The sequence below is a fragment of the Coturnix japonica genome, chromosome 17, assembly GCF_001577835.2.
Source record: "Coturnix japonica isolate 7356 chromosome 17, Coturnix japonica 2.1, whole genome shotgun sequence".
Lineage (NCBI taxonomy): Eukaryota > Metazoa > Chordata > Aves > Galliformes > Phasianidae > Coturnix > Coturnix japonica.
The window spans coordinates 2,570,428-2,582,844 of record NC_029532.1 but is presented as its reverse complement, the minus strand read 5'-3'; the positions used below and the strand labels follow the sequence as shown (position 1 = coordinate 2,582,844).

Sequence of the window (12,417 nt, the reverse complement as noted above, 5' to 3'; positions counted from 1 at the left end):
CAAAGTGAGGTTTGGAAGATTAAGTTTAACTCAGATTATTTTCTCAGAATCCATCCGTGCTATAAATTCAGCAGAGTTAACACAGAATGAATTGAAATTGCTCTCAGCAGGATGGTATCTCCCCTGGCATCTCCTAATTCTGCTCAGACAAGAAACACCATAAGAATTAGTCTTTTTATTCCTTCTGCACACGAGGTCTTTTCTGCTTAGATTTGAGATCTGAAAGTGCTTCCATTTCTTCAGTTCCTTGCTATTTTCAAAGTTAAAAAGTTAGGAGCAGCTCTCAGAATGTGCTTGGGTAATCATAATATTAATACATTCTTATGTACCTTGTATTATATTGATCACCCCGTGCTACATCAAGCTTTGATGGTTTATAATAATGCCAAAGAAATAATTCTTTCCGCCCTACTGAACAGCAGCGAATTGCTACAGCTTGAGGGGGCAAAGGCGAGGAAAGGAGGGGTGAAACGTGCATTCAGAAATAAACACTCTTTGCTATCTCTGAAATTAGATGCAGCTGATCCAAAACCTGTCAGAAGTAGAAGCTCTTGCTTGATGTAAGGCACTTGCAGTTTGACAGCCAGTTCCACCCCAGGCCTTTGCAGCCCAGGCACGCAGTCCTGTCCCATAATGTGACCGTGGTTCTTCTTGCAGCGCTGCAGCCCCTGGCCTCACATCAGCACAGACATCTCAGCAGGGCACCTTGTACTGCTCTCATCTTCCAGCCTTGGCCAGTGCTGAAACATTTTGGGGACGTCTCTTTTCTTTAGACAATCTCGAAGCTTTTTACAAATCTTTATTGATTAAGCATCAAAAGCTTCATCTGATGTAGATAAGTTTAATGCTATTACCTGGGTTTTACAAGACAAATTTTATTGAAGGCACAGGGAAGTTAAGCAATTCACTCAAGGTCAGGCATCAACATGTAGCAGGACAGGCAGCAGGGCCAGGCACACATACAGGCGCTCTGTGCTCTTCCTATACATCACCTCTCATAACATTATAGTGCTCGTTATTCTGCCTTTGGATTATTTCAGGCAACGTTATGGATTTTACTAACAGGTGTGACAAGGGAAATACATTTGCATGCACGGGGAAAGAATTGTCCAGCAGTGTGTGACTGCAATTGGAGGTGGGCACCGACTGGCAGGGTTTCAGAGATCTGTTCCTCCTTTGCTGTGATTTATGTGGCACTCGGCTGCCTGTCTTGGCTCCCATTCCATAGAGGGTGGTGGTGGTTATTGCTGGCATTCAGGAGGGCAGGATCAGCTGATGCCTTCTGAGATGGGGAAGGAAGAATGTCTACAGCTTTTGCATAGATTAAAATCCATGTTTTGCCCCAAACCTTGTCTGAATGACTTTTGCTCTCTATGCCACAGCTTTCTGCTTGTAAAATGGGGGTATGTGTGACATTTACCTGTGCTGGAGAGGTGAGTAGGTCCAAGAATGGTAATGGTGCTGCTGTGTTGGATGTCTCTGAACTGGGAACCAGAATGTGCTGTCAGCCTGGCTGCAGAGCAGATTGCTTCTGTGTCGGGTACAGATCCTGCAAGGAGAAGGGAGGATGCTGCAGCTCTTCTCTCAGCTGTCCCATTGCCATTTGGCCACACCAACCCCTCCCTCCTGTCACTCTGCCACTCATGGACACACCGCACACCCGACCTGCACTGCTTCCCCAGACAGCTGGGATGGGTTCTCAGCCAAAGCAAAGAATCAAACCAGCAAAGGTAAGGAAGCTGGAAGGACACTTTATTGCAGCTGTTTGCGAGCCATATGGAACTTTTGGAAGGCTGGACTACAAACCTGGGGAGCTGCAGGCATCCACAGAGGAATTTGTCTCCGTTTACCCTCAGGTAAAGCACTGCCAGAGGATGAATTCGGTTCGGTGCTGGCAGGAGCTGCAGGCGGAGCGAAGCCGGGCGGTCACCATCGGCACAGCCTCTGCCTGCAGAGCTGCTGTAGATCACAAATGCCCCCTTGAGCCCAGGGAAGGGATTGTTCGTACTGCTCATCCTCTGACCTTCCCCTGGCCTTCTGCTGCATTGAAACTGCCTTTGGTAGCGGGGTTTGGGGGATGTCCTCATTCTTTCCACCCTCAGTGTTTTAGGACCTACTCCTGTTGTCTCCGTCCTCCCGTCTTGCTGGGCAGGTTTGGGTGCAGAGCTGGTTTGAAGGCTGACTGGTGTCTGTGCCCACTGCTCCATGCCCTCCTCTCCACAATGTGCACACTATGAATTTCCCTTTCCTGACCCTTTACCCTTTGCTCCCATGCACAGTGCCAACTAGGCTGCATTTTTATGGCAGCTTAAATGCAGCTCGTGCTCTGAAAATGTTTTGGAATCCCTTGTAAAAGTCAGGCAAAAGTGTGTAATTGGTTACAAAAGACTCAGCAGAAGTTTGGGGCATGAAGGCACTCTGGTGACCTCAGCATCATTCAGCACCTCTCACTTTGGCCTCCTCTGTTTCTCTGGCTGCTGTGGAAGTCTGGCCATGGCATGCATCTAACTGTTAAATCTTTTTCATGAGTTCAATTTTACTCCATAAAACTTCCATCCAAATTTCAGAGCTACTCCCCCTCCCTTCCCACTATTAGTGCATTTGCTGTTGCCCCGCTATCACTGACAGACACTCCAAGATGTCATCTCCCAGGAACTCAGCAGCCAAGTGTTTGCAGGGCTTGCATCCTCCAGCAGCCAGCCATAGAGCCCAGCACCTCGCTGCTGGCTGCATTGCTATGTGCCACGTTGTGCATTTTGATGAGGCAAACAAGGAAGCGCTCTGCCCTGGCAGATCATCAGATCTAGAGGAAAAATGAATGGGCATGATGAAACCAAGTGATTTAATATGACGTCTACCCTGTTGTTCTCCAGTTTGGGGATTCGTAGAAGTGAGGAGCAGATGGGATCTCCAGGGGGAAATTCCAGGCTTGCATTACTAAAACCAATGCAGATTGAGTACAGTACTTCTAAAGTGCTGTTGGTAAGCAGCCAGGAGTCTGAGATCTATCCAAGGTTTTCACCTCTCTGATTCATATATATATGTATATTGAATATAGATACGTCCTTATTTATTCATCTGTTTCTCATGGTTGCACTGTTATGTGTCTGTAGCTCCTCTAAGTGTCACCTCACTCTCCTTTTCCCCACTCTCCCTTTTGTGCCCAACCTCCTGATGCAGTGTCCCTGTCATCTACCCATTCCTCTTCTGCCCTTGGAGATGGCAACATGTGAAGAACTCCACATTACCTCACTATCTGTATTTTGCAAAGCCCCTTGAGGAAGACAGGTATGCTATAAATACAGAACCCTTTCTGTAGGGATCACTAGGGTTGCATCCAGCCCACCGGACATGGCTTTTCATTAAAGTCACCTGAGGCCATTCTGGAGACAACAGCTTTCATTTGGCACGCTCTGTATCCTGTCTCCTTACGCTGCTTTCCCCAGCGGTGTGCTGAATGATTTGGAAGTACTACAGCCAGGAGAAATCTTGGTCCCATCCTATATAATCTGGTCAGTTCAGCAGAGTGGGAGTAATAGAATCCTACAAACCCTGCCAATGAAAATGTTTCCTTTGGCTCAGGCTGCCATTTGGTGTGATCTTTATCTGTATGTGAAAGTGATTGAAAAAATTACCAACAAGAGTTCCCTCTGAAAAATCAAAGCTAAGAGTGAATGGTAGAACAACAGAAGGCAGCACGAAGCAGCCATCCTTAGCAGGGCATTAGATCAGCTGAGACACTGCATGAAAAGATGGGAAGGCTGCGTGCCTTAAGGATCCTGCACAACACCATCACCTCCAAGGCAACAACAGCCTTTCAGCCAGCTCTGGCAATCAGCAGTTGCAATGCTGTCCTGCATGGACCCCCTGACACGCATGTGCCTCACCAGGAACCTCCTAAAGCAGCAGGACGTGCTGAAGAGATGTAGGAAGGCAGAACAGCATTTGGGATGGGCAGTTGGCCAAGCAGGACAGGATGTTCACTGAAGATGATTTAAGACTAAAACTCACATCTGAGAAGCTGCTGAAGGAAGAAAAGTGAGGTTACAGGGGCTTCTCGGAGCTGCAGCAAATCTGCAGAGGTATTCCATTGAGAAGATTGGCATGGAGGATTTCTGTAGTCTTTTTCCTGGTGGAAGGAGCCTTCCAGGTCTTCAGCAGAAGACACTGCAGAAGTGCTAAAAGTTGCTGTGATGGCAGGTTTGCCAGTGTGTGAGTGATGGACTCATCTGGGTTTGGAGATGAACCACCAGCATTTTCAAGCTATAATTTAGATATTGTTCTTCCAGATCAGCTTCAACAAGACTAAGGGCTTAAACTGGGCTTCTTGTTTTGTCCTGTATTCCATCTTGTAACTTTTAGTGAAAGTCTTCATTTTTTATTTTATTTTATTTTTTAAGAAATCAATATATCCCTATTAAACAGTTTGGTTTCAATCAATCAGCATTTTCCAATAGAAAATCCGTCTGCCTATTCTTATTTTATTTCTGATCAGCATTATATTTCAGAGAAATGTATTTTTGCTGGGCAGCTTCACAAACAGGTGAATTACTGTGCTGGCTCAGATCCACAGTTCGATTAGATTCATATTTTGCATTTGACAGTACAGCAGAGAGGTCATTCCAGAATCCATTGCTGGCAACACAGGGATGGAGTCACTGCTCTGGGTGAATTCTATCCCCAGCCCATCCAACAGCTGTCCTGAATCATCCCATAAATGCAGTGTTCTCATCCCCCCCATAGGAAGGTTCTTCATCCTTCTTCATTTCTTTATTTCAGTCTCATTCTCACAACAGCCTCAGAGGTGACATTGATCCGCAAACACACACAGCAAGAGGTGCACAAGGGCTTCCTGCAAATGACCCCTGGCTGCCAAGGGGCTCTGGTTCCTCAGATAACCTTTCCATCTTGATGCAAGCCCTACTTCCCTGGGACTGCCATGACCTTTCCTTTCCTACAAAGAGGAGACAGGGCAGCAGCCGCCTGCCCTTGGATCAAGCTGCTGGATCGTTCAGCAGATGTCTGGTTTTGTGCCACTTGGAAAATGTCACTGCCTGCTGGCAGCTCCAAGCAGGTGATTAATGCCAGATTGAGGAATTTTCCGAGCTACGTTCAGGTCCTTCTGTTCGCTGCCGCTTAGTGAAGTGACAGCCTGACCCTGGTGTGACTGGAGGCGAGCAGAAAGCCTGGCACAAGGTGGAAGCAAAGGATCTTCCATGTCTCGCAAGGGAGGATGAAGAGCTTGGAGATGGCTGGTGAACCAGGGATGCGCAGGAAATCCAGCTGAGGGCAAAGCTTGCAGCCACAGCTCCAGTGTGGGCTTGGGAACACCCCGTCCCTTCTCTGTTTGCTTTGCCTCATCAGCTACAAATTGCTCATTAGAAAAGCGGTTCTAATTCTTTGGCTGCTCTCCCCAGCAATATCTCCATTTAAGAAGGTGCTATTGAGTTTCAAAAACCTTTAAGTTACAGGCATTTAGCAGAATTCAGGAGACAGCTGGAGTATCAGTGGTGTGCAAGAAAGCCTTCAAGAGGTAGAATAAGAGGAGTGCTATTTGAGAGATTAGATTTTTATCCTGTTAGAAGCAAGAAATGAAGAAGGAAAGATGAGAGATGAGGGAGGAGTGAGCATGAGGATGAGATGCCTTCTTGAACCCAAAGATATCATAGGAAGCAGCTACATGTGATCGTAAGGAATCATGCAGAGCTCTGCAACAGGAGGATTGCCCAGTGGACTCAAAGAGGACTTTGGCCCATCTGGGAGTTGCTTCTCAGTCTTAAAGGGTCATACATGAGAGAGTGATGTCTCCTAGTATGTGCAAACAGGGTTCTATCCTCAGTTCCTTCATCGGCGTTAAAAAACACAACATTTGCTCTAAAATACAGTTTTTAAGCAAGCAAGCAAAGGCTGCAGTACCGTGATTCAGGCACTGGCAGTGAAAAAAGGAGAAAAAATAAGCATTTGGCTTTCTGTCCTGCCTCTTCCCAGCTCCTCAATGTAATGTACACCTATTTCCTCTATTTCCTGCACATCCTCCAATCAGTTGCCTGCGCTGCCATGCAAGGAGCTGCTGCTCCGAGCTGACAGCTCCTTTTTGCAAGCTGAAGAGTTCCCAAGTTGCTGGTGCTGCTGGCTTCTATATTTTAAATCTTTGATCTCATGACTGAAAGGAGAGAGAGAAAATCAAGGCTTTGGCGAGGTTCCCAGCCCTGTCACTTTCTGACCTTGAGCCAATCACATGAACTTCTAATGTCAATATTCCCATCTGTTAAGCCTCACAAAGATGCTGTAAAGCAAAGTTAACGAATTGTATCGGGATATCTGCACTTACAGTTGGTAACATTTCTTCCGTGAGTAATTCCATTGACTTGAGTGCAATCACATTGAATAAAATATTACTCATCATGACTAGGCTAGGAATCCAATGCTTAATATTTGTAAAAGGCTTTGGGATTTTTGTGGAAGTAGTTGAAGAGAGAGGAATTTTCTCTTATCCAGGCTACAAATGTGCAGGAATTCATCCACCATTCATCAATAAAGGCAGATAGCTTTGTGCTGATGACTCTCTTGCCCACTTTCCCTGCTGGAAGGGTGATTAGGAGCTGGTTGGTGCCCAGGGAGTGATGTTGAGCTACAGCAGAAATATAGATATAGGACAATAAAGACAGAAAGTTTGAGAGGAGTGAATTAAAGAAACCACCCTGTCAAAGGGAAGGAATATCCAGTATTGAGACCTAATGTAAAATTACATGGGGACCCAATTTAACAGCACTTCTGAACTCCTGCCCATGATGTGGCGCACCCTGAGGAAGATGCTTCTCTTGGGAAGCATATTGCAATGTACTAATGTCAGCAGTGAGCTCACGGGAGAGGGTGCTGTGGGATTGACGCAAGGATGCTAACTTTGAGAATGAGAGGTTTTTTACCCCTTAGCCCACCTGCTTATCACAGTGAGATAACAGCTCACAGAAGCAAAGCTGGACATGGTTGCTGACATTTCCCTGCTGATCCTTTCCTCTCTCCCTACTCTCAAGAAAATACAAGAGAAGCCTGACCTTGATAGCAGCTGTCAGGCACAGTCACCCTGCTACACAGAGCTCTGGAGACTTTTCCTGGGGCAGACAAGGAGGTGGTAGAACCAGGAATCCCATGGAGAAGGGCTGTGCAACATGACCAGCCCCCAGGTACTGAGCTGTGCTGAGGCATTGAGTTTTATCTCTTTCCTGGGGCATCCCTGGCCAAACTGCTTCTCAGGGAGCTGCTCCACCTGTTCCAGATCAGGTCCCTTGCTCTGTGATGTCAGGCTGCAGCCAACAGGAGATGCCCACTGACCCATCTCTGTGTCCAGCCCACTCCTGCTTTGCATTCGGAGATAACTTCATGGAATGGCATCATATGGGGATTTGTACCTTGCTTTATTCTGACTCCTGTTACAGTCCCAAATTTTGGCTAAGATTTTCATGATCTCTGGCGTGTGATGCTGGAGAGAACAGTCTGTCACCTGGAATTCAACTGACAGCAGTCGATATATTACACAGACATGTTCCTGCCACAGCAGAATAAGGGAACACTCCCCTGGTCCAGGTTTTGATGCAAGTCATAAAGCTGCACCCTGATCTCTGAGCATACGGCTGTGTCCCAGCAGCCCTGTGCATGTGAGGATTCACGTGGGTGTGCTTTCCTCCCATAAAGAGAAAAAAGAAACTGGTCCTCTTGTGTGTTTATAATTTTAGCAAGCGTATTACACCAGTATCTACAATCAATATACTATGCCCTGGAAGAGCATGTGATAAACAGGAGCAGCTTCGCCATGGTAACTGATTCGTGTTTCATATATTGGGCCTGATTCTGATAGCTTTGTGTTCGTGTAATCCTCCCCTCATACCTGCATGAGTCAATGTGAGATCAGCATCAGGTTAATTGATTTGTGCTTTCTCCAGCATCAACTTAAAAGCTTTCAGCAAACAAAGATTTAAAATAATAATAATAATAAAGTTTTAAAAAAAAAAGATTTGCTAGATCTATTTTCTATCTGCTTTGGGCATCTGGCACACTGGGGTCTCCTACAGCCTTTGAAACAGGCCCTTAAATCACTTGGCTGGTAACTTAATTCTAATAGCTCACATAACAAGTACTCCGTCACGGATATATATATTCCTCGTGGCAATATCTCATGTTAAATTGATGTTCTGAGGTGCATAGGGGAGGTTTGGATCAGCAGTAGCAGCAGTGGGTCTGTGTGGGTCTTGGCCCTGCATGGCTCAGAGTCTTGTCCTGGGTCCAGACAGACAAATTTGAGGTAATTAGAGGGTAGCTGAGCCTTTAGAATATATATCCACAACTATGGCAGGCTGGTAGCTTCACCCTGCACCACCAGTAAGAGCCCCTGTGGGCACAGATCAGCTGTTTGTCAGTCCTTGGGCAGCCTCAGCTCATCCACACCCAGGCAGTGCAAAATGTTGGACTTGGTTGTGTCCCATCTAAGGGAAATATTGCTCCATTTTCGTGCTGTGGGTACAGAGCCAACGCTACAAGAAATGACCTTATTTACTGCTCTTCTGAGGTTTACGTTTGTCATTGCAGCCCACGTTTCCTTCCTCTGAGAAACTCAGGAGCCCATTGTTGTTATTTGCCTCCAAGCAAACAAGCAGCTGGAAATGGCACAGGTTAGTTATGTTTAAAGAGAGAAATTTTCCTTTTATTTGCTCTGGTTTTTTTTCTTCCTAATTTCCTGAAGTGACCTTTTCTCCATTTAGTGCTGAAAAGAGCAAACAGAGCAGCTGACTGACCTGGAGATCCTTTATTCCGTTGAACTCCGAGAGCTCACACGCAGTTCAATGGATTTTAGCATACATAAAATAAAAGCATAAACAAACAGCATTAAATAAAAACAAGAGCACTGCTTGCTGCTTTGCCTTCCCTGCCTTTCACATGGCTACCAGCTGGATGTGCCCTGGACACTCCTCCTATGTATGACAACCAAGCATCCCTCATCCTCATCATCCTTTTTGCTTTCCTCCTTTGCCTGCTTTCTGTTCCCGCAGTGCTTTCCTTAAGTTCCTGCTCCAAACGATCCTGTTTTCCAGTACAAAACAAGGCAGGAAATACACTCTCTCTCAAAACAGCTTTACGTTTCATTCGGGTCTTTGATGACCACTGTGCATTGTATCTTACACTGAGCTCTCCGCAGTAGCCTACATCTCTTTTTGTCCCCTGGAGGACACGATTCATTTGTATATGAATAGCTCCAATTGTTCTTCCCGCAGCATCTGATGCTGGCCGTGGCCTCAGCAGGATTTTATTTGCCATCGTTACATTCTTCTCCGAAGTCCATCTTAAATTAATTTCTCGTTGTCGTCTCCTCCAGACCCAAATGACCCGAGGGAAAGTAGGGGAGAGGGAGGAAATTTTGTTCTTTGAACAAATATTGCCCTTCTTCACTGCACCACCCCATCCTCAGGCTCTCAATGCGTATATGTGACAATGCTTGTCCCAGGAGCAATCCCTGGAGCACCTCCCACTATTAACCTCTATCCATGCTGAGAATTGGACTTTTTATTACAGCTCTTTGATTTTTATGTCATGGCTTGTTTTCAATCCATGAAAGAACTTTTCCCTCTCACCTCAAGGTAACCCACGAAGCTTTCCTTAATAGCTCCTTTTTGAGGGTTTTTCTCAAAAAAAAAGAAAAAAAATCTTTTGAAAACCTAAATAAATCGCCTCTGCTCGTTCAGAGGTATCTATTATTTTTGTTAACATTTGGAAATGCATTAAAATAGGTGGAGAAGCACAGTGATTTACCCTGACAGCCTCCATGCTGGTTTGTCCCAAGCATCTGCAGGCATTGTAACTCTGTCTTCAATGGTTTTTCTCTTATCTTTTCTGCAATTGAAGTAAGCTTGCAAGCCCTGTAATTCCTTCATCTCCTTTCACACCTTTATTTAAAGATGGATACAGCGCTGGCCACTTTTCAGCCCTCTGGCATCAGTTCTGATTTTAATGAAAAAAGTGACAGGCTTTGTGCTAATGGCTCTACTTGGAGCTCTCATTCCTTCTGAATTTGTGTCCGGTCTGGTGACCTACAGAAAATTGATGGTTTCATCCAGTAGCCTTAACTTGTGTGAGTAGGTCCATTAACTTCAGTAGCCCACTATTTAGCTTCAAAGAGTGCATCTGTAGCAACGAGTGCTCTTCCATCAGGGCTTGTTCCTCTGCCTGCCGTACTAGGTATGGATGTTGCTGTGCCATCCTATGCTTCATGAATTGTTTGATTTTGTGCTTTTTTTTCCCCCATTTCTTCACTTTTCCTGAGCACTTCAGGATGAGGTTTGGGCAATGATAATTTTTATCTCTATGTATGTATGTGTGGTCTGCAATGAGCCTTCCTATGAACCACAGACATCCAGCACACATCCTTCTCTCTCCCTGGCACTGCATCACCTTCATTATCTTGAAAGGAGCACTGCGAAGTGGAGACTTTTCAGTCTCCTTCATGGAGACATGCATGTTTTTTTATCCAAATAAAAATTACTTTCTCCTTTACGCCCGCTATGTTTCCTCCTAGGGATTGAGGATTGAGAGAAGGCAGTGAACCAGAAAGTAAATGCGATTGCATTCTCAGAATAAAATGGGAAAGGTATAAAAATACAGGAGAGCGAAAAGCTATTTAGGTTAAGCAACGTTACGAGCTCGGGAGTTCTTGGATATAAAATGTCACAGGAGGACCAAGCACTATAAGAAGTATTATAAGAGCAAGTGGAGTAACTTCAAATAATGGAAAGGGGACAGAAATCAGGCTGCCTTTAAGTTGGTGTTTGATGTGTTTCAGATCAGGGTTAGGTGTGTGATTGCCTGAGATGGCAGAGAACTGGATTTGACAACACAAGAGATTTCTTTCACCTTTTTGTCCCGGTGTTTCTCAGAATTAAGTAAGGATGGTGCCCTTGGTGGCAGCTGATTTAGACCGCTGTTAAAGAAGTGTTATCTGGAAGACAGAGAGTGTCATTAACTCTCAGGCATTACTGCTGCCTTATGTGTTAAAGCCTCGTCCAGTTGGACCGAATGATTAACCAAGAATGTGGATAATCCTCTCCAGTTTGCAATTTAGGATGGATGCAGACAACCCAAAGCCCTGAGCATCTTTGTGTCAAGCCAAGTTCAAGGTCTTCAAGACAGTGGGAAGTATCCCCTGGAACCAATGCAAATAGTAATAGTGTTACAGAGAAAAGGAGTGCCTGATAGATGTCAGCAGAAGAGAAGCATGAATCACATTCCTACTCCTCCTGGTCTTTATTCTTTCTTCTTGACAGAATGTCAGGAACTGCTTTTCTCTTTTCCTCTCCACTTCCTCACATGGCATCTTCACAGTCAGCCTTTGGCAAAGGCGTTTTGGTGGCCATTTATTAATTCTGCTGTGGCCTTTAGTAATGTCATCTTGGCTCAAATGCTTTCTTGAAATACAGTGCTGCAGATTTCTCCAAATACACTTGGCATGTTATACGGTGCCGGAGCAAAGCTAACTCCCTTAAAACATAGATGAAGCAAACAGTGCTAATTTATGCCTTGCTTTTTTATTCCCAACATAATTTTGATTTTAATGTCCTATCCTCACCACATCAATATCTTTCTCACTGCTGGCATGTTACAGAAAAAAGTAAATATTTCATCTTCCTTTCCTTCACTAAGATGCTCACCCACAGCATCTGGGACAATGCAAATGAGACATAACTGAGAAACACTGCTTGGGTGCTTTATGGGACACTGGGACACGAGGAGATTGCCCACGAGTGTCAATGTGAATAGAAAATTAGCTACGCAGGGTAGTGATAGATGATTTAATATCACAAAGGATATTTACAGTAAACCAACAGCTCACAAGAATACATTGCAGAACTGTAGATTCTGCCTGAAGGATCAGAAAGGTTTATTTATTTAAGATATAAAACTCAAGCTGTCCTCTCGCTCTGCTCTGCTGGATATACTGAGCAGGGCAGTGGCCTGTTGCTTTAACTCTGCTTCATTCCCTTTCCCCCACAAAAACCCCACATGCACTTTGAATAATAGGCTATCAAAACAGCACATTTCTGATATCTCTTCTTCAGGTGGTATCCAGAAATCCCACACAAGTGGCTGGTCACCATGAACAAAGCATTTTGCCTCAGAGGGTCATTGAAACTGACCCTGGCTGCAGATACGCAGCTCCTGTGTGCATCAGTTCCTTCATCATCCTTTTGACTGGCTGCACTGAAATAGTGGTGTTTGTGAGATCCAGCAAAGACTTCTTGCATTATGCTCTGCCTGTAAGGAGTCCCAAAGCATATCTTAGAAATAGGCCTAGAGCTAGACTTAGTCCCCTGGAAATGATTTCTTGAAAGACTTTCATCTTGCAGCCAAGATCTTGTAAGGAAAAAAAGAAAA

The 12,417-nt window shown here is 45.0% G+C and overlaps 2 long non-coding RNA genes across 2 annotated transcripts in view; one reads left to right on the top strand and one right to left on the bottom strand.

Annotated features, from left to right (window-relative positions):
* Positions 1-390: 390 nt before the first annotated feature.
* LOC107321575 lies at positions 391-2,048 on the bottom strand. Its single transcript, XR_001558597.2, has 3 exons — positions 1,807-2,048; positions 1,421-1,549; positions 391-1,282 (listed from the first exon to the last, which is right to left on the bottom strand). It is a non-coding gene; the product is annotated as an uncharacterized LOC107321575 (long non-coding RNA).
* The window catches only part of LOC107321576, a 24,728-nt gene continuing 14,077 nt past the window's right edge, over positions 1,767-12,417 (top strand). The window contains exons 1-2 of the long non-coding RNA XR_001558598.2: positions 1,767-1,856; positions 8,584-8,666. This is a non-coding gene — a long non-coding RNA (uncharacterized LOC107321576). The remainder of the gene's footprint in view (positions 1,857-8,583; positions 8,667-12,417) is intronic.